A 22,381-nucleotide genomic window follows, 5' to 3' on the forward strand; every position below is an offset into this window, starting at 1 on the left:
AGACAGGGAAATTGCCTCCATCAGATTTACAGAGAGGATTAAAGGGAAGAGTTGTTTATTTGCCTCTAGATTTGAAGAAAAACATTAACACAATTGGAGTAGAAAAAGTGGAAGAGGAACCCCTGGTTATCTTAGTTAATGGGGTTCCGACAAAGAATAAGAAAATATGGCAAGATTTAGTAGATGTTAGGAAAGTTAAAAAGGCAACATTGTATTTGAAAAAAAATTATAAATACTATAAGAATGTATATGTTGCAGAAGAGGAAGTAAGTGAGGAAGAGGATAGCGATTTGTGTGCTGGTCAAATTGAGAAAGTAGAACCCTCTACTAGTGAAGAAATATATGAACATTATAGTGTTCATCCTTTGCATTCCAAGGAAGTCATGGGGAATGCTATTGAGTTGTTTCAAATGAAACAAGCCAAAGGGAGTCCCATTAGTGTTTGGGAGGAAAGTTTGGAAGCTCGGTGTTTCCCACAGCTTTTTCCAACAGGTCAGGGAGGAAGATATGATGAGCGACCTCATCAAATTCCTGCTTCTGAATACCGGACTTTGCGATTGTATGCAGGAGATGCTAGGTTTCGACAATGCATTCCTTATTTGTTTCATCTCCTGTTTGAAAGCGATCTGTCTGGACTGTCATATGCAGTGAACCACATCTTGATACACATGCAAAACATCTCGGCAAGTGACTTTATGGATAAAGTCAATGTCCAAGACAGTATTTTGGATTCTCACCTGATTAATCTCATGGCGTGTCAGCGTGGTACTAATGAGTACTGGTACCGTCGTCATGGTGATTTAAAATGTATGCTGAGGAACTTAGGAACTCCCACATGGTTCCTCACTCTGAGCTGTGCCGAGTATGGCTGGGAAGACTTACTTGAATTTCTACGAGAGGCAAATGCTAACGTAGATAACATCGAATTCAAGACACCCGGAGAACTGTGCTCTTTGGATCCAGTCAATGTATGTAGGTACTTCAATCATAGATTTGAAGCTATGATGTCTTTCATCATGAATAAGAAGAATCCACCTCTTGGAGAGGTGTTGGATTTCTTCTGGAGAAAGGAGTACCAAGCAAGAGGTGCTCCTCATATACATATGTTGCTGTGGATCAAGGATGCACCTAAATTTGGAACGGATCCAGAAGACTCAGTGATGAGTTTCATCCAACAGTATTCTACGTGTGCTGTTCCAAACGCAAAGGAGAAGAAAAGCCTAAGAGAAAAAGTTCTGCGTTTCAAAAGCCATCGATGTGGAAAGTACTGCCGTCGTAAATTCCGAAACAAGGACAAGTTCTACACTAAATGTCGTTTCGGCTTTCCACGACCGGTGATTTCTAAAGGAAGAGTAAACAGTTTGATGTCTTCGCTGCGACACAATGTCATGAAGAAATCACCTAAAAACACTTACAATTTGAAGAGGAACGAAGAGTCCAAGTACATCAACGACTACAACCCGGTGATTTTGTCCATGTGGAATGCTAACATGGATATACAGTTTGTGGCTGATAACTGTATGGCTGTGGCTCGGTATGTGACGTCTTACATCACAAAAAAAGAGAAGACAGAATTGAAGGATATGTGGGAGGACATTTCCCATGAAAAGAGCCTCAGCAAGAAGTTGTACAGTTTCAGTCTGAAGATGTTGTCGCATCGAGAAATCGGAGCGTACGAATGTTCTGACCGGTTGTCTTCAGCAAGTCTCTATGCCAAGTCCAGGAGTATCGTTTGGGCGAGTCTTGGTCTTGCTGCAACGCGTAATCGAGTTCTCAAATCTGTGCGGGAAATTGAGTATTTGGCGGAAAAGGAGCCAAACAGTACCGACATTTTGAAGACCAACATGTTGGATACATATTATCCAAATCGAAGCATTCACCTCGACAATGTTTGTCTGTATGAGGTTCTTCAAAATTACATATTCAAGAGGAACATCAAAGAAGATACTGAGAAAGGAGTGTATGCTGTAATAGGAAGTGAGGGATGTCTGGTCAAGCAAAGAAAATGCCACTTGGTAAACCATCGAAAATTGAGTGGCGAATCTCCTGAAAAAAAGGAGTTTTTCTATTTAGCACTTTTGCAACTTTTCAAGCCTTGGCGTGCAGAAGAGGAACTGCTTGGAGATTTCCTCTGTTACGAAGACTCTTTCAATGCCGCCAAGGAGACCATAGAATGTCCTGCTTTTCCCAAATATGTAGAAATGTTGAATGCGGAAATTGAGCAGGAAGCAACGATTGCAGCCGAGATTGCCAGAGACAGTTCTCAGGACAGTCAGAGTTCTGCTTCATTGAGTCAGGATCCACTAGGAGGACCTGTTATTGAAAATGAAGCTGCCACTGCTATGAATGAAGTGGAAAGAGCCATGGAACATGCTCAAGAGGATGCGGTTAACTTAGAAGAGTTGGAAAGACAACTCAACGTTGAGCAGAGGAAAATATATGACGAAGTTACCATGCAAATTGATCATGGATTAAGTCATGACAAGAAAGAGTGCTCATGTACGTCGTTGAAGCCTGTCCGACTGTACGTGAGTGGAGAAGCGGGAACTGGAAAAAGTTTCCTCATTAAAGCAATTTCATGCTATTTGCAGGAAAGGACAGAGTCATCGCTGTCTTGTGTTGTCACCGCTCCAACTGGACTGGCAGCACATAATATTAAAGGGATTACTTTACATCGTTTACTGATGCTGCCAGTGGAGCATGACAACAAATTACAATATCACAAGCTATCTGGAGATGCTTGTTTTGAAGTTTCAAGAATCTTGAGGAAAATGAAACTTCTTATCATTGACGAAGTAAGCATGGTTTCCAATGTCATGCTTGCCTTTGTGCATTTGAGGATGCAAGAAGTTCTCAAAACAGAGTATGATGTGTTATTTGGTGGCAAACACATCATTGTTTTCGGAGATCTTCTGCAGCTGACACCAGTGAAAGGGCAACCTATGTTCAAAATGCTCACGCATGAAGATACCAGGAAGTGCCTAGGCAGCATTGGCAACGTCAATATATGGTTAAACTTCAATTATGCTGAACTGCATGAAAATATGCGTCAGGCAAAGGATGAAGTTTACAAGACTATTCTACAAGATGTTAGAATTGGAAAAGTGACCGAGCATGGGAAAGAAGCTTTACATGCACGATTACTGTCAAATTTATATCCAGAACAAGATGTTGTGCCTGAGAATATTTTTCAGAAAATTACTGAGAAGAAATCTGGAATATGTTTGATGCCAACTCTTGCAGAATGTGCCAAATTTAACAACAAAATGTTGCATTTAGAAAAGCAAGAGATTGTGAAACTGGAAGCTATTGATAGAGTAGAGCATATGGGATCAACAATTATTTTGTCTGAGAATCTGAAAACAAAATTGGATTCATTAGAGAAGAGTATATCTAAAACTGCAGGTTTTGAAAAGACTCTGAATGTGTGCTTGAACTGCCGTATAATTTTAAGAAGGAATTTACATGTTGAAAGAGGTCTGGTAAATGGATCAATGGGTAATGTTGTTGATTTTGTGAAATACAGAAATAGAGATGGAATTGAATTTTTAAAAATTAAATTTGATGGCATTGAGGAAGTACAGCTAATTGCTCGTTGTTCTGCTAGATTTTTGCTTGTAAAAGACTTATATGTTCGCCGTAAGCAGTTTCCTGTTTGCTTGGCATATGCGGTGACAATCCATAAATCGCAAGGTTTAAGTGTAGACAGTGCATTGGTGAATATTGGCAGTTCTGTGTTCAAGGAGGGTATGGCATATGTGGCATTGTCACGAGTTAGAACTTTATCGGGATTGTACTTGATTGAGTGTGATGTCACAAACATTTGTGCGGATCTAGATTGTGTTAAGGAATACAATAGGTTAAGAAGAGAGTATGCGCCACATTTGCCTCAGTATCCTTTGTTTGAGAAACGTGTAGTAGGCCGGAAACGAAGAAATGAGAACAATACTGGGGAGGTTGTAGCAAAAAGACAAAAAGTCAATGAACCTAAAATTACAAGCAGAAACAAAAAGGATTCTGTTGAAGATGTTGTTGGTTTTCAGTTTGAAAACAGTTCTGGTGTCAACTGCTATGCTAATGTAGTGGTTAATGTTTTGTTTTCTCTAAAAAATGTAAAAGAAGAGATTGTGGTCAATTCTGATCAAAGATTTTGCTGTTTGTTAAATTCTGTGTTAGAGAAATGTAGCACTGATAGAAGAAACATAGAAAGTGTGTCTGAAATTCGAAATCTGTTAGACAGATGTTCAGGCCAAACACAATTCTCTCAAAATATTCAGCAAGATTGTCAGGAGTTTTTAATGTATATGCTTGATGTATTACATGCTGAAGGTGTAGATGTAGATCAGCTGTTTGGGCTTTCTTATCAATGGCAGCATGACTGCGAGAACTGTATGGTATCAAGTACTACTAGTGTAGACTCAGAAAGATTTATATATTTAACTTTGCCAGACAGTAAATCAGTCTCCTTTAATAAGCTAGTAAAAGCAGCTGATCACAACATGGAGTGTAGCCAATGTAAATCTGAAATGATGTCCACATTATTTATACGAACATATGGCCAGTATGTCATTTTAATGTTCCAACGATGTAGGCCTGATGGAACAAAATTGACAACTTTAATTAAAAATTTTGTAGCTTCGCAGTTGTCAATATCAGGAAGGACTTTTGTAACTGCAGCAATTATATATCATGACGGCCTTTCAATAACATCAGGACATTACACAGCTTATTTAAAGTCTAGAAATGGCTGGTCATTCTGCAATGATTCTGTTTTAATTTTCAAAAAAAAATTGCCGTATGACCTTAAAAACTCTTACCTGGTGTTTTTAAAACCAAAAGTTTAGGGAAATAATCTCGGGATGTGCTCTGTGGAATTTCAAGAAGTTCTAATGGCTCCTACACAATTTGGCCTTGAGGATAAGTGTAGTTCAGAGACATAACTTCTAACCATAGGACTGGACGTCATGGAGAAATACGTGCACTTTCAATGAGTTCAGAAAAACTGTTTCTTTTTATAAGCTAATTGAAGCAGCCAATCAAAACATGGAGTAGAGGGAATGTAAGTCTGCAATGCTGTCTACTGTTTTACATTGCTTTGTGATTAAAAGTGATGTAGAGAATTAAATAATTGTAGTAGTCATAGAGGTAGTGTAAGTCTGCTTCATAGTAAGCAGTATCAGTGTCATAGGAAATGTAGAACATGACTGAGCAAGAAGGGGAAGATATTACTATTCCAGGATTGTGAAAATGATCTTCAACATTTTAATTCTGAAAGTTGCGGAAATGCCAAATGACGGGATTGGCTTACAAGAAATCCAAGAGTTATAAATGGCTCTGACCAGATTTGGCCTTGTGGAAAATTGTGGTAGAGAGCAAGAAGTCATTTATTGCATGTAATGTGTTTTTAAAAACGATGGAGATTTTCTTTCAGAAAGTGGCGGGCTGAAAGTAATAACAGCACAAAAGAGTGTAAGCTGTTCATAGGACATCCTTGGACGTCATGGAAAGTAAGTTAACTTTAAGGAGTTCTGAATTTTGATTTCTGATGTTGTATGGGTTTTTTAAACACAATCATTTTGATTGTGTTTTTTTTTCCCCGCTGTTACATGATGAATACCTTCAAGTCACTGTTTTTAGTGAAATTTGATACATTCTGAGAACAGCAAAAATAAACCATTTAACATGTATAATTAATTCTGTACTGTTTGCATTTATGATGTATATGTAGAACTGTGTAGGAGGCATGGAGAAGGTGAGGCTTCTGTAAGTGTCAAAGTTGTTGCATGCAGTGCTGCACTTCTGCGTATTCTTTCATATGCTAGAATACATCTGCACAATGAGATACCTAAGCAAAGGAAACACAAGTGATGTGATTGTGAAATGAGCAAAATAAATTGCACGTATTTCAATTACATCACCTGTGTTTCCTATCATTATGAATCACATTGTGCAGATCAAGTTTAGGTCTGTCCAGGGAAACATAGGAGATTTGGACTTTGTTGAAGAGTGCAGTGGACATGACTCACTTCATTGGTAAACCTTCACATGTATTATCTCCTCTGTACTCTTCAACAAGTGTAAATCTCATCTGCAACCCTGAGTAGGCCTCACCTGAAACAAACCTCTGGATAGTAGACATCTTATTGGCATCCTGAAGCAATTATTTAAAATTTTAGTGTCTTGCGACACTTTTCTGAAACAACAGCAATGCAAAAGATGCACCATGTTTTAAGATAGGCCTCACTTCATCTGCATCAAGATACTGTTAGTTTAAAATGTATATCTTTAGGACTGTGTAGGGGGCCTGGAGAAGCAGAAGCTTCTGTAAGTGTCAAAGTTGTTGAAAAACTGTTTGTCCTTCAATCTTTTCCCTTGTCTTTTCTAATTTTTAAATACATTTTTTTATATTTTTCAAATGTTTGTTCTCTCTTTCACAGATTGAAAGTATAAAAACAAAAAGTGAGTAATTTAACGACAATTATAAGGTAAATATTTTGTACTGTTTTCGTTACATTTCTATCACATTTAACTACTATTAGTTCCACTGCTTCATTTCTTTAACCCTCAGTTTCCTGCCTTTGCTACTTCCCTCATTCCTTTCTCTATTACCTACTTACTCAACTCCTTCCACTCTTTTTCTCAGTCCCTCTCTTCTCATAGTTCCTCACTCTTGTTCACTCACTGCGTCTCTATTACTCTTAGTGTCTTTGACTGATCACTCTATCACTACTTGTTCATAATGCTTTCTCTGTGTAGTTGAAGCACACTAAGGGGAATATTATGAACACAGCCAATAAAATTATTGCTCTTTTTATTGGCAGAAAACTGGTGCAAAAGTGGTTTTAGTGGCAGTTTTCTGCCACAAAAGCAGCTTTAGCGACACATTTCTGCCAATAAAAGCTGCAAAACTTTTATTGCCTATGTTGATGATATGGCTCTATGTTAATTACATTTCTTTGCTGTTTCAATTAATCTTTTTCTGTTATTTTTTGTTTTCTGTTTTCTATTTTTTCTCTCTGTTATTCCTCATGTTTTAATCTTATTTTGAACATTCACTCACATTCTCCAAGAAACTCTTCTTTGTTAATGTTATACTCTCTTTTTTTTCTTTCACTTCGTTATCTATTTTGTTTTTCACAATTATACCCTCTTCTGTCTTTTCTTCGGTAAATAGATCTATTAAACAGTATCTCTTCTTTACTCCCTATAGCTGTCTTTCTTTTAACATCACTCTCTGTTTCCTTTCCTTATACTTACACTTTTTTTTTTTTTTTAATTTTTTGGTTAGCTCCCGGTCCGCGTACCGGGAAGCTAACCCGGAAGCGAACCAAAAGAAATAGAGCTTGCCAGAGTGCTAAACATTCTAGCAATTTTTTTGGAAAGGGAAGGTAGTTCTGAAAAGAACTTTTTTTTATATATTTTTGTTGTTTTATATATTTTTTTTATTTTTTGAACATTTTTTGTTTTTTTTGTATTTTTTGAACGATTTTATATATTTTTGGGTTTTTTTTGGGGGGGGGGAACAACAAAAAACAGGCGTTGAAAAGGGCTCAAGAGGAGCAAAAAAAAATTACTGGGGGCGGTTAGGGCAATCATGGTGTTCATACGCCAGGTTCAGTGCATTGATGCTCATGTTGCCACAAGCTAATAATGCACGACAGTGCATACATAAGTGGATCATGTGCCCAAAATTTTGTTGAATATTTGGCACAGTTTCCCGTGCCTCTTCTGGTGTTAGAGAAACCGGTATTGTTGGTCTGGCCACAGGAGTTGGTCTGGGATTGTCGTGCATATCCCTTAATTCCGCCCGGCTGTAATTTAGGGGATGTTTCCTCGTCATGTGCCTGTGCATTGTGTGATTGCCAAAGCTATATTTTTTGTCCGTCCCTCTGGACAATTGTTCCTTGCATATCAGGCAGGTGACATACCTCGCGTTGACTTTTTTTTGGCCACGAGGTATTGAAAAAAACTGCCAGATGAAACTGGCTTTCTTTCTGGAAACCCGGGGCAACTCTTCTAAAAATTGTGGTTCTTCTCCCTCCTCATCCATTTCTTCCTCTTCCTCCTCAGTGTTGGTAAGGACCAGGGGAGGTGGTCCTCTCTTCCCATGAGGAGGTGGTGGTGGTGGTGGGGGTCCACCAGCTGAAGCTACCAATGAAGCCATTTTCCAAGAAGCAAAATAGGTCTTCCTCTCACAATGATGAAAGTCAGAGTGAGGAAAGAAGGAGGGGTTTTCATCATTTGGGAAAAAACAATACTTCTCAACCAATGAAAAGTGTTATTTTTAAGTCACCTGACCTAGCCTTCCATCATTATGAAACCAAAAGTGAAATGAACCAATGAAAAGTTTTATTAACAAGTCACATGACCTCTCACGCTCATGTTACGCGCTGCGGAACGCTCCCCGGTTAGCTTCCGGGTCGCTCCGCTTCGCGCCTCGGTACGCGCCCCGGGACACTTCCGGGTGCGCTAACGCGATACGTCACAAGACGCATTTCGCGGCAACGCGATACGTCGCGCTTTCGCGCCGCGGATCGCTTCCGGGGAGCTGCGTTTCGCGCCTCGGTCCGCGCCCCGGGGCACTTCCGGGTGCGCTAACGCAGTACGTCATAAGACGCATTACGCGGCAACGCGATACCGTCACTATGTTGATTTCTTACCGGTTCGCGGACCGGGTCGCGGCATCAATTTGAGCTAACGGAAAGCTTCCCGGTTAGCGGACCGGGAGCGAAACAAAAAAAATATTTTAAAAAAATTATTAATAAACATATAAAATATATTTTTGGATTTAAAGAAGAATACATTTTACAGCTATAGATATTAGCTTTTAAAAAACCAATGAAATTCACTGAAAAAACCATAGGTTACAGACCATATATAGTTAGGAATTAGCATTTACAAAACCTTGAAAATTCACTGAAAAAACCATAGGTTATAGACCATATATAGTTAGGAATTAGCATTTAAAAAACCTTATTTTACTCACACAAAACCATTGAAATTCCATATATAGTTAGTTGTACTAACTATATATCGCGCACCCGCAATCCACTGCTGATCATGTCACATATTACATCATTCATGACATGGTCAGTGACATCACTGATGACATCACTGATGACATCTCAAATGACATCACTGATGACATCTCAAATGACATCACTGATGACATCACTTATGACATCTCAAATGACATCACTGATGACATCACTGATAACATCTCAAATGACATCACTGATAACATCTCAAATGACATCACTGATGACATCTCATTTGACATCAATGGTCACATCACTGATGATATCATTCATGTGACAATACAATGCATCTCCTCACACTTTAATATAACCTCTGTTACACCCAGTGTTAAATACAGAATATATTTTTTTAAACAATTGACACACCAATACTAGTTACTACATACGCACTCACTGATTCCTACGTCTACACACACATTCACTCATTCACCCATACAATCATTCATACATAGAATCACTCATCTTTACAACACTATCATATGCACTCATACACCCTATACAGACACTCACACTCTGCCACTCATCCTTGGAGTTACTCACACACCTAGTCAGTCCTGTAAAGAATCAATCACACTTCCATTTTCTAATCTATACAGTTAAACATAGAGTACCTTACATTTTCAAACATATTCTAACACATACTTACTCTCTTATAAATCATTGATACAAGAACACATTGATCTGAACAGAGTCACACATCTCCCAGCCAGCCACACACACACTCAGTCTCCCATACAAATACTTGGACAATCAATCAATAACCCATATAGTTACTCATATAGCTACTGATCAACACATGCAGCAGTTTACAGAATACCAGACATAATGATGCACAAATTAAGACAGTTTAGTCACTAACCTATGCATTCAGTGAGACACATTTAATCACTCACTCATACAGTCAGTCACGCACCTACTAAAACCTTCATTCAGACACTTATACATCCACTCATTTAGTTGTGATGTGATGTCATCAGTGATGTCATTTGAGATGTCATCAGTGATGTCATCAGTGATGTCATTTGAGATGTCATCAGTGATGTCATCAGTGATGTCACTGACCATGTCATGAATGATGTAATGTGTGACATGATCAGCAGTGGATTGCGGGTGCGCGATATATAGTTAGTACAACTAACTATATATGGAATTTCAATGGTTTTGTGTGAGTAAAATAAGGTTTTTTAAATGCTAATTCCTAACTATATATGGTCTATAACCTATGGTTTTTTCAGTGAATATATATATATATATATCTATATATATATATATATATATATATAGATATATATATATATATTACCTACTGGCGGTCGCCAGTAGGTATATATAGTTAGGATTTTTTCCCTATGGGTTTTTTGAAAATTCTATGTCTAATAACTTTGGCGTTTGTGGACGGAATTGGCTGACATTTTCTGGAAAATGGAACATTTTGTTTCTGAGCAGCCCCTGGAAATTTGGGGGGGGTTCTTCCAGGGGGGGCCGAGAAAAAAGGGGGGTCCCAAAACGTGTTTTTAACATTGAGTTTTCCATAGGGCGGTAGGCCTCACTTTTAGGCCGAACGGCTGAATGGATTTCAACGAAACTTGGCAAAATTGTAGGGACTGGTAGCCCGATGTGCCTTTTGTAGGTCTCAATATATGTGCTCCAGTGGATTTTGAGAAATTAACGTTTAAAAAAAGATATATATCTGTAACAGCGGACCGGGCAGCTCCCCGGTTCGCGGACCGGGGCGCGTACCAGAACTTCGCGTAGCGAAGCTGATTGGCTCTCCGGTGTCTGTCAACATTCTAAACAGTCCGGAGCGGCCGCCATCTTGTCTCTCGGTAGGATTGAGAGACAAGAGGAGGCCAAAACAAAGGGGGAAATAACCATAAGGGGGCATAGTAGATCCTCCCTGACCCCTAGGTTTAATGTGGAGGCTTTAAAAGGGCCCCGCGGGGCAAAAAAAATAAATATATTTTTTTTGTTTTTTTTCGTGGGTAGCGCCCGGTCCGCGAACCGGGAAGCGTTCTGGGCAGCGTACTGCAATGAAAAATGAATGAGAGACTTTTCAAATGCAGTATGTTAATTGATTGTTGGTTTTGTTGATTATTTTTTATTTTTTTATTTTTTAAGCAATTATTTATTATTGTGATTGTGGTTGAAAATTTAATAACATTTCTAACATTTAACTAGTTTATTAATTACATATAAAAATGATTAAAGACTCAAACAATTTTTTAATATTACATACAATTTTATTTTTCGGATTGTTTTTCAAAATTTAATAGAACGTCTAGTATTTGACTGTCCGATATGTCCTCTTGTTGAGTGAACATAAGTTCCCACATTTGACCGTCATCATAATGAAGTAAATGATCCACAGATTCTACACATTGAACTAATTCATGGTCCCGTGATTCATCCATGAAATCTGAGTCATCATTGTCCTCAATATCTTTTTCTGTGTTGTTCTCCAGAACAATTTCGAAGGAAACATTCTGCTCACCTTCCATTTTATTGCTGTAATTTGCATAAAAAATAAATATATCAGTAGAGATAGGGCACTGTTGGGTTTAAGTTCAGACAGGTACTTGTGAGTTTATAACAGAGAAGTAATCTATGGGCACTGTATGGTTTCAGGCGTGAAGTAGTACTATTAAAAAGTGCCTGTGAAGAAGCCTAAGTAAATTCATAATTATACCACAGAAACCTAAATCAATCCATAATTATAATAAAGAAGCCTTTCTCAATGTCTAACTCTTACAGAGGGATAGTATATAACTATCTGAAAATGTTTTCAAATTTATAAAATAATATCTCACCTTCTAAAAACAAGTTTAAGTTGTGAGTGAAAATGATCTTGCAATGTAGTTCAGGAAGTAGTAGTCAAAATGGCTGTGTTTCTCTCTCTTCCTTTATATATATTCAGGTACATAACCAATCAAATGTCAGGTAAAAAAAGTAGAAAATGAAAGTAATATTTTAATTGGTTGTCAATTCCAACACTTCAGATGTGTTTTGTGAAGTAATTTACCTCAGGGTATTTAGAGAGGTCTACAGGCTAAATGGCTCAATGGAATTCCAATCAAATTTGTGAAAATGATAGGGATTGGTATGTAGTATGAGCTAATCTATATTTGGTGAAATTGTCTCCAGTGGCTTTTCTGTGAACTACTTTCCCACCTTTTTTGATGGTGCGCTTCCCAGGGAGCGACCCGGTACGCGAACCGTTGAGCGCCTCGGTTCGCGGACCTTAAGCGTTCCGGGAGTCCACCATTTTGTGTTTCGGTCGAATTAAGATACAAGATGGAGGGCAAATAATGTTCAGAATGGGTAGAAGGGGGCACGGTAGAGTTATCTTGACCCCCTAGGTTTTGTGAGGGTGGCTGAGGAGGCTTATATGTGCGAAAAAACACTTTTTTTAAAAAAAATTCGCGAGGTTAGCTCCCGGTTCGCGTACCGGGTAGCGCCCCAGGGAGCGTACTTTGTTGAAAATTAGTGAAAAATGTTAGAGTAAAATAATAATTGTGAGTGATTAGATATAGGGTAGCTCTGAGAAGAGCTTTTGGGTTTATGGTACATTTAGGTACTTATAAGTAGGTACCAATGCACATTCTTAAATTCAGAGTGAAAATTCTGTTGCCCTCATCTGAGAAGTGAACTCCATCTCCTCTGTAGATATCTTGCATGTAGTAACGCAAGTTATTGTTGTACAGGGAGCCCATTCCATGGTCTCTCATGTAAGCTGAAACAGATTTGTTTACATGCTTCCTCGACTTCTCAATTTGTGGACAAAATTGCTTGGACCACCTCCATTTCTGTCTTTGGCATATATTTGAATATACCAAGGCAGTCTGAGGAAAAAGTGCCATTAATTGCTCAAAGGTGTCCTTTAAAAGCATTTCCAGGCCTACACCAGTCAAAGTGCCCAAGTCATTACCTCCACAGTGCACAATTAACAGGTCAGGTTTGGGCAAATGCATAAAGGTTTTCACCAATGGTATCAATTGGTGACATTTTAATCCTCTGTGGCCAAACCACTTAATTTCCACATCTTGTAAATTGAGGTTAGGTAAATTCGTGTTTTCAACGTACCTTTGAGCCCAGTGAATATAACTATGTCCAACAATCCAGACAGAAAACATGGTGAGAGAAGGTTCTCCTGCAGTCAGATGAAGTGTGGCAATGAAATGGCAGTTGAAAAAATTAGAGTGTAAAATGAAAAAAAAACTGTGGAGTTTCTGTGTTCATGAAGCAGTAACAGTGATTGGTGGATTTTGATTGCTGAAAACAGAAAGTTAGGGTGCACGGATGTGTTCTTTGAAAGATGTATTTTGAGTGGTCAATAAAAAATCATTAAATGAAAGAATGCACTGGATATGCAGGTGCACTGAGAGTTCAGAGTTCAATTGCAACATTGTTGTGTGAACTTCCAAACACCAGAAGTCTTCCAAGAGGTGATTGCCATGCAGATAAGGCAGAAAGGGCAGAGGGGGGATGGGTTTTCATTTGAAAAAAAGTGAGGGAAGACTTTTGATTGGGTGACATGAGAGATATGTGTGAAGAATTACAGCATTTCTGTGCTTTTGATAGCTGCAGACTCTGGAGTGCATACCTTTTGCTCTGCTGAAGACAAATTGGTGTGTTTCTGAGACTGTTTTCAAACTCAAAGTATTTGCTAAGGTGAGAAAATATTTCTGTAATTTAGATAGAGAATAGTGTGCTTTAAGGAGAAAATTATGAATTATGTGGTGCAAATTGCTTGTAAATATGCTCCCACCTGTGCATGGTAAATTTAGATTTTAAATGTTTGTGTTACATAGCCATGTTAAAAGTGACCCAACCATGCTGGAAAGGCATTCAAAAAACGCTTTTATGTGTCTTAAGGACATTTTAAGTCATTTTCCCATGTGCAGTGTTTTGAAATTATGATTTGAAAATCGTTTTTGGGGAAAAGGAATTGTTTTTAAATTTATGACAAGGACATAATGGTGTATGCTTCTTTATAAGGCAATTGACTGTCCCTGATGTTATTTTTCCCATTTTAATGTAAGACCTTTCTCTGTGGCGCAAATTGCTTGTAAATATGCTCCCACCTGTGCATGGCAAATTTAGATTTTGAATGTTTGTGTTACATAGCCATGTTAAAAGTGATACAAACATGCTGCAAAGGCAATCAAAAAACGCTTTTATGTGTCTTAAGGACATTTTAAGTAATTTTCCCATGTGCAGTGTTTTGAAATTATGATTTGAAAATCGTTTTTGAGGTAAAGGAATGTTGTTAAAATTTATGTGCGCCATATGCCCCCAAATTTCTTTTTCAGGGGTGCAGCAGGGTGTTCTTGAGACACCCCTGCACCTTTGGAAAAATTCCTAATTTGCGATGAGCTAATTGCTAATCGCAAATTTCACCTTCATTCCTATGGGCCTCCTGGCCCATGGAAATGAATGGGTAATTTGCAATTAGCAATTTGCTCATTGCAAATTAGGAATGGTAAAGAATCGCTATTTATTCCTTAAAATTCGCTATTTAAGAAATGCAAAATAGTATGATGATACATATGGCGGTTCATCTCTAACAAGATAAGAAGCTTAGGGATACATTTATGATGACTGGCGCAATGAAGTGGACATCACTTACTTCATTGGTAGAGCTTTACATGTATTATGTCCTCTGTATTCTTCATCAAGCGTAACTTTAATCTGCAATCCTGAGTAGGCCTCACCTTAAACAAACCTCTGGATAGGCCACATCTTATTGTCATCCTGAATTAATCATTTAAAATGCTAGGGACAGATTTATGATAGGTGTATGCCTCTTTTGCGCCACTTAGAAAACACTGTCCATGGGGAAATGACTTAAAATGTCCTTAAGACACATGAATGTATTTTTTTAAAACGTTTGCAATTTATTTGAGTCACTTTTAACATGGCTATGTGACTCAAACAGTCAAAATCATAATTCGCCATGCACAGGTGGGAGCATATTTACAAGGAATGTGCTCCATGGGGAAAGGTCTTATAATGTAATATGGGAAAAATGACGTCAGAGACACTGAAATGCCTTATAGAGAAGCATACACCATTATGTCCTTGTCATAAATTTGCAAACCATTATTTTTCCCCAAAAACGATTTTCAAATCATAATTTGAAAACACTGCACATGTGGAAATGACTTAAAATGTCCGTAATTTAAAATTTGCTATTCCTTATTTTGCAATTGCACTGAAGGATTTGCAAATTTTGCGATTCCTGAAATGCAATGTATCAAACAAAAAATATGTAAAAAATGATATTAAGGATTTGGAAACTACCACCAACTTCTAGTTTGTGGTAATTTGCGAATTCTTTTCAAAAAGCATTTTTTTCCAAAAAACAAAAGGTCCCATATGACGCCCATACATGCCCTTAGGGCATGTATGTGTGCCATATGCCCCCAAATTTCTTTTTCAGGGGTGCAGCAGGGTGTTCTTGAGATACCCCTGCACGCTTGAAAAAATTCCTATTTTGTGATGAGCTAATTGCTAATCGCAAATTGCAACCTTCATTCCTATGAGCCTCCTAGCCCATGGAAATGAATGGGTAATTTGCAATTAGCAATTTGCTCATTGCAAATTAGGAATGGTAAAGAATTGCTATTTATTCCTTAAAATTTGCTATTTAGGAAATGCAAAATAGTTTGATGGTACATATGGTGGTTCATCTGTAACAAGATAAGAAGCTTAGGGATACATTTATGATGACTGGCGCAATAAAGTGGACATTACTTACTTCATTGGTAGGCCTTTACATGAATTATCTCCTCTGTATTCTTCATCAAGCGTAACTTTAATCTGCAATCCTGAGTAGGCCTCACCTTAAACAAACCTTTGGATAGGCCACACCTTATTGTCATCCTGGATTAATCATTTAAAATGCTAGGGACAGATTTATGATAGGTGTATGCCTCTTTTGTGCCACTGTGCGTCACTTTTATGATGCAGCGGCGGTGCTAATTTGCAATTAGCAATTTGCTCATTGCAAATTAGGAATGGTAAAGAATTGCTATTTATTCCTTAAAATTCGCTATTTAGGAAATGCAAAATAGTTTGATGGTACATATGGCGGTTCATCTGTAACAAGATAAGAAGCTTAGGGATAGATTTATGATGACTGGTGCATCACCAGGGATGTGTCAGTCATCCTGCGCCGCTGTTCCGCCACCCATGGTGTGCTGCATTTACAATGCGGGGCATCATGGGGCAAAAATGGCACAGATGCGTGACGTATCTGTGCTGTAAAGGTAGTGATTGCTGGAGTTGTATCGCAAGTGCGATGCAGCTCAAGCAAGGCTCAGGGGTGACCCATCTCCACAATGTTGCGTCAACACCTATGCCTGCTTAAAGCAGGCGCAGGGTTTTGACGCAGCTTTCTCCTATCTGATTGTAAATACGGCACACCATGGGTCAATGTCAAGTAGTGTGTTAAGTTTTTGATCACTGTTATTGATTTACTGTTTGGTAATAATGGTTAATAACATTTTTTATTATATTTTACCACAGATTCAACTGCAGATCATTTCAAGATTTCACCATGCCAACAATAGTAAGACAGAGAAAGGCTGCAAAACGTCAAAGACAGCAGGTGAAATCAAATAAGCAGCAGTCCTCTAACAAAAAGATTTGTCAAGTCACGAAGAAAGCACCGGGTAAGAGCACAAAATATTTTATAAGAAATATGTGTAGTAAAAAAAATATTACTACAGAAAATGTTTCAGTCCATAAAACGAGAAGGAATTCAAATGGAAAGGAAAGGCCAATCAAAAATGTTACTGCTAGAGCAAGAGATAACTCTGTGCATGATAGTAGAAGGAAACAACAGTTTAGGGAGATTCGTAAACGAATGTTCCGGAACAGGATAATTGGCAATTTGTTAAAAAATATTAAGAGAGGTCAACAGAAACTGGTTTTTTATAAGAGAAAAAAAAAAGTTGAGAAAGTTATTGATCAGGCATTTGAAATTAAACGTAAGTTATTTATTTTGATAATCAATAGAATTAGGAAGCTAAACAAGGCAATTTATGATTTCAAAAGAAATAGTAGATGGAAGAGAATAGTTAATCGTAGTAATTTTTGTGAAGTTTTTTCTGGAGAATGGATGCATAGTTCAAGCTGTGAGGCATTTTTTAATGAGGAGAGTTATTTCCAGGATAATGATTTGGTGCATGCAGTTGACACCAGTGGTCGAGCTTATGAAGTGAAAGATGGTTGTCCAGTTGAAAAAGAAAAACTTGTGACAACAGAGACAGAAGAGGTGTTAGGTAATGAGGTTTTAGGAAGACGTCCTAAGGGTCCTGTGTACACCTCGAAGTGTAGTAGTATTTGCAGTGTGCGACAGGATTCCATCAATTTGCTTTGTGATTTTGTACGGTCATTTAATAAGAAAAGTTTGAAGCAGAAAATAAGGTTGTTGCAAGAATTAGATCCTTGCAGAGTAAGAGAAGTGACAGGTTTGCATGGTCATTCACTGGCTTGTCTTTCCAGGAGAGTATGCCAGAGTGTTTTTCATCATTTCAGGATGCTAGCAGTGCATCATAATAAAGTGAGGAAATTAGTTAGAATGTTGTATTATGCTAAGAGTCCAGCAATTATGCTTAAACAATTATGCGCTGCTCTTTTGCATGGTTCTGAAATAGATGTGAAGAATATATGTGAAGAAATTGAGTTTTGTTACTTTGGAAGTAAAGAGGAGAATGTTGAAATTGAGCAAGAAGAAGAGGGTCATGTGGAAGATAGTGTACAGGTTTCCAGTACAGATAATTTCCAGAGGGAAATTGCGACGTTTGAGGTGAAATCAAGTGAGAGGCCTAATTTCACTTGTGTGTGTTGTCGACGCACTTATTATAAGAATCAGACTAAGTTAGTGGATTTATATGCAAAAAGTGAAAGGGAAAATAATAGTGAATGGAAGGATTTCACAACATACTTGATGGTAGAAAATTGTTTTGATTTGGGATTGGATCAACGTGTGTGTAGTTATTGTTGTTGCAAATTAAATCAAAACCAGATGCCTGCTAGAGCAGTTCATAATAATCTGGAATTGGTTGAGATTCCTTCTGAATTGAAGGATTTAAATACTTATGAATCTATTTTGATTCAAAGTATCCATCCCTTTCAGGCTATTGTAAGAATGGAGCCAAAGACAGGGAAATTGCCTAAATCAGATTTACAGAGAGGATTAAAGGGAAGAGTTGTTTATTTGCCTCTAGATTTGAAGAAAAACATTACCACAATTGGAGTAGAAAAAGTGGAAGAGGAACCTCTGGTTATCTTAGTTAATGGGGTTCCGACAAAGAATAAGAAAATATGGCAAGATTTAGTAGATGTTAGGAAAGTTAAAAAGGCAACATTGTATTTGAAAAAAAATAATAAATACTATAAGAATGTATATGTTGCAGAAGAGGAAGTAAGTGAGGAAGAGGATAGCGATTTGTGTGCTGGTCAAATTGAGAAAGTAGAACCCTCTACTAGTGAAGAAATATATGAACATTATAGTGTTCATCCTTTGCATTCCAAGGAAGTCATGGGGAATGCTATTGAGTTGTTTCAAATGAAACAAGCCAAAGGGAGTCCCATTAGTGTTTGGGAGGAAAGTTTGGAAGCTCGGTGTTTCCCACAGCTTTTTCCAACAGGTCAGGGAGGAAGATATGATGAGCGACCTCATCAAATTCCTGCTTCTGAATACCGGACTTTGCGATTGTATGCAGGAGATGCTAGGTTTCGACAATGCATTCCTTATTTGTTTCATCTCCTGTTTGAAAGCGATCTGTCTGGACTGTCATATGCAGTGAACCACATCTTGAAAAGTGGTATACACATGCAAAACATCTCGGCAAGTGACTTTATGGATAAAGTCAATGTCCAAGACAGTATTTTGGATTCTCACCTGATTAATCTCATGGCGTGTCAGCGTGGTACTAATGAGTACTGGTACCGTCGTCATGGTGATTTAAAATGTATGCTGAGGAACTTAGGAACTCCCACATGGTTCCTCACTCTGAGCTGTGCCGAGTATGGCTGGGAAGACTTACTTGAATTTCTACGAGAGGCAAATGCTAACGTAGATAACATCGAATTCAAGACACCCGGAGAACTGTGCTCTTTGGATCCAGTCAATGTATGTAGGTACTTCAATCATAGATTTGAAGCTATGATGTCTTTCATCATGAATAAGAAGAATCCACCTCTTGGAGAGGTGTTGGATTTCTTCTGGAGAAAGGAGTACCAAGCAAGAGGTGCTCCTCATATACATATGTTGCTGTGGATCAAGGATGCACCTAAATTTGGAACGGATCCAGAAGACTCAGTGATGAGTTTCATCCAACAGTATTCTACGTGTGCTGTTCCAAACGCAAAGGAGAAGAAAAGCCTAAGAGAAAAAGTTCTGCGTTTCCAAAGCCATCGATGTGGAAAGTACTGCCGTCGTAAATTCCGAAACAAGGACAAGTTCTACACTAAATGTCGTTTCGGCTTTCCACGACCGGTGATTTCTAAAGGAAGAGTAAACAGTTTGATGTCTTCGCTGCGACACAATGTCATGAAGAAATCACCTAAAAACACTTACAATTTGAAGAGGAACGAAGAGTCCAAGTACATCAACGACTACAACCCGTTGATTTTGTCCATGTGGAATGCTAACATGGATATACAGTTTGTGGCTGATAACTGTATGGCTGTGGCTCGGTATGTGACGTCTTACATCACCAAAAAAGAGAAGACAGAATTGAAGGATATGTGGGAGGACATTTCCCATGAAAAGAGCCTCAGCAAGAAGTTGTACAGTTTCAGTCTGAAGATGTTGTCGCATCGAGAAATCGGAGCGTACGAATGTTCTGACCGGTTGTCTTCAGCAAGTCTCTATGCCAAGTCCAGGAGTATCGTTTGGGCGAGTCTTGGTCTTGCTGCAACGCGTAATCGAGTTCTCAAATCTGTGCGGGAAATTGAGTATTTGGCGGAAAAGGAGCCAAACAGTACCGACATTTTGAAGACCAACATGTTGGATACATATTATCCAAATCGAAGCATTCACCTCGACAATGTTTGTCTGTATGAGGTTCTTCAAAATTACATATTCAAGAGGAACATCAAAGAAGATACTGAGAAAGGAGTGTATGCTGTAATAGGAAGTGAGGGATGTCTGGTCAAGCAAAGAAAATGCCACTTGGTAAACCATCGAAAATTGAGTGGCGAATCTCCTGAAAAAAAGGAGTTTTTCTATTTAGCACTTTTGCAACTTTTCAAGCCTTGGCGTGCAGAAGAGGAACTGCTTGGAGATTTCCTCTGTTACGAAGACTCTTTCAATGCCGCCAAGGAGACCATAGAATGTCCTGCTTTTCCCAAATATGTAGAAATGTTGAATGCGGAAATTGAGCAGGAAGCAACGATTGCAGCCGAGATTGCCAGAGACAGTTCTCAGGACAGTCAGAGTTCTGCTTCATTGAGTCAGGATCCACTAGGAGGACCTGTTATTGAAAATGAAGCTGCCACTGCTATGAATGAAGTGGAAAGAGCCATGGCACATGCTCAAGAGGATGCGGTTAACTTAGAAGAGTTGGAAAGACAACTCAACGTTGAGCAGAGGAAAATATATGACGAAGTTACCATGCAAATTGATCATGGATTAAGTCATGACAAGAAAGAGTGCTCATGTACATCGTTGAAGCCTGTCCGACTGTACGTGAGTGGAGAAGCGGGAACTGGAAAAAGTTTCCTCATTAAAGCAATTTCATGCTATTTGCAGGAAAGGACAGAGTCATCGCTGTCTTGTGTTGTCACCGCTCCAACTGGACTGGCAGCACATAATATTAAAGGGATTACTTTACATCGTTTACTGATGCTGCCAGTGGAGCATGACAACAAATTACAATATCACAAGCTATCTGGAGATGCTTGTTTTGAAGTTTAAAGAATCTTGAGGAAAATGAAACTTCTTATCATTGACGAAGTAAGCATGGTTTCCAATGTCATGCTTGCCTTTGTGCATTTGAGGATGCAAGAAGTTCTCAAAACAGAGTATGATGTGTTATTTGGTGGCAAACACATCATTGTTTTCGGAGATCTTCTGCAGCTGACACCAGTGAAAGGGCAACCTGTGTTCAAAATGCTCACGCATGAAGATACCAGAAAGTGCCTAGGCAGCATTGGCAACGTCAATATATGGTTAAACTTCAATTATGCTGAACTGCATGAAAATATGCGTCAGGCAAAGGATGAAGTTTACAAGACTATTCTACAAGATGTTAGAATTGGAAAAGTGACCGAGCATGGGAAAGAAGCTTTACATGCACGATTACTGTCAAATTTATATCCAGAACAAGATGTTGTGCCTGAGAATATTTTTCAGAAAATTACTGAGAAGAAATCTGGAATATGTTTGATGCCAACTCTTGCAGAATGTGCCAAATTTAACAACAAAATGTTGCATTTAGAAAAGCAAGAGATTGTGAAACTGGAAGCTATTGATAGAGTAGAGCATATGGGATCAACAATTATTTTGTCTGAGAATCTGAAAACAAAATTGGATTCATTAGAGAAGAGTATATCTAAAACTGCAGGTTTTGAAAAGACTCTGAATGTGTGCTTGAACTGCCGTATAATTTTAAGAAGGAATTTACATTTTGAAAGAGGTCTGGTAAATGGATCAATGGGTAATGTTGTTGATTTTGTGAAATACAGAAATAGAGATGGAATTGAATTTTTAAAAATTAAATTTGATGGCATTGAGGAAGTACAGCTAATTGCTCGTTGTTCTGCTAGATTTTTGCTTGTAAAAGACTTATATGTTCGCCGTAAGCAGTTTCCTGTTTGCTTGGCATATGCGGTGACAATCCATAAATCGCAAGGTTTAAGTGTAGACAGTGCATTGGTGAATATTGGCAGTTCTGTGTTCAAGGAGGGTATGGCATATGTGGCATTGTCACGAGTTAGAACTTTATCGGGATTGTACTTGATTGAGTGTGATGTCACAAACATTTGTGCGGATCTAGATTGTGTTAAGGAATGCAATAGGTTAAGAAGAGAGTATGCGCCACATTTGCCTCAGTATCCTTTGTTTGAGAAACGTGTGGTAGGCCGGAAACGAAGAAATGAGAACAATACTGGGGAGGTTGTAGCAAAAAGACAAAAAGTCAATGAACCTAAAATTACAAGCAGAAACAAAAAGGATTCTGTTGAAGATGTTGTTGGTTTTCAGTTTGAAAACAGTTCTGGTGTCAACTGCTATGCTAATGTAGTGGTTAATGTTTTGTTTTCTCTAAAAAATGTAAAAGAAGAGATTGTGGTCAATTCTGATCAAAGATTTTGCAGTTTGTTAAATTCTG

The sequence above is a fragment of the Lissotriton helveticus genome, chromosome 8, assembly GCF_964261635.1.
Source record: "Lissotriton helveticus chromosome 8, aLisHel1.1, whole genome shotgun sequence".
In the NCBI taxonomy this organism is placed as follows: domain Eukaryota; kingdom Metazoa; phylum Chordata; class Amphibia; order Caudata; family Salamandridae; genus Lissotriton; species Lissotriton helveticus.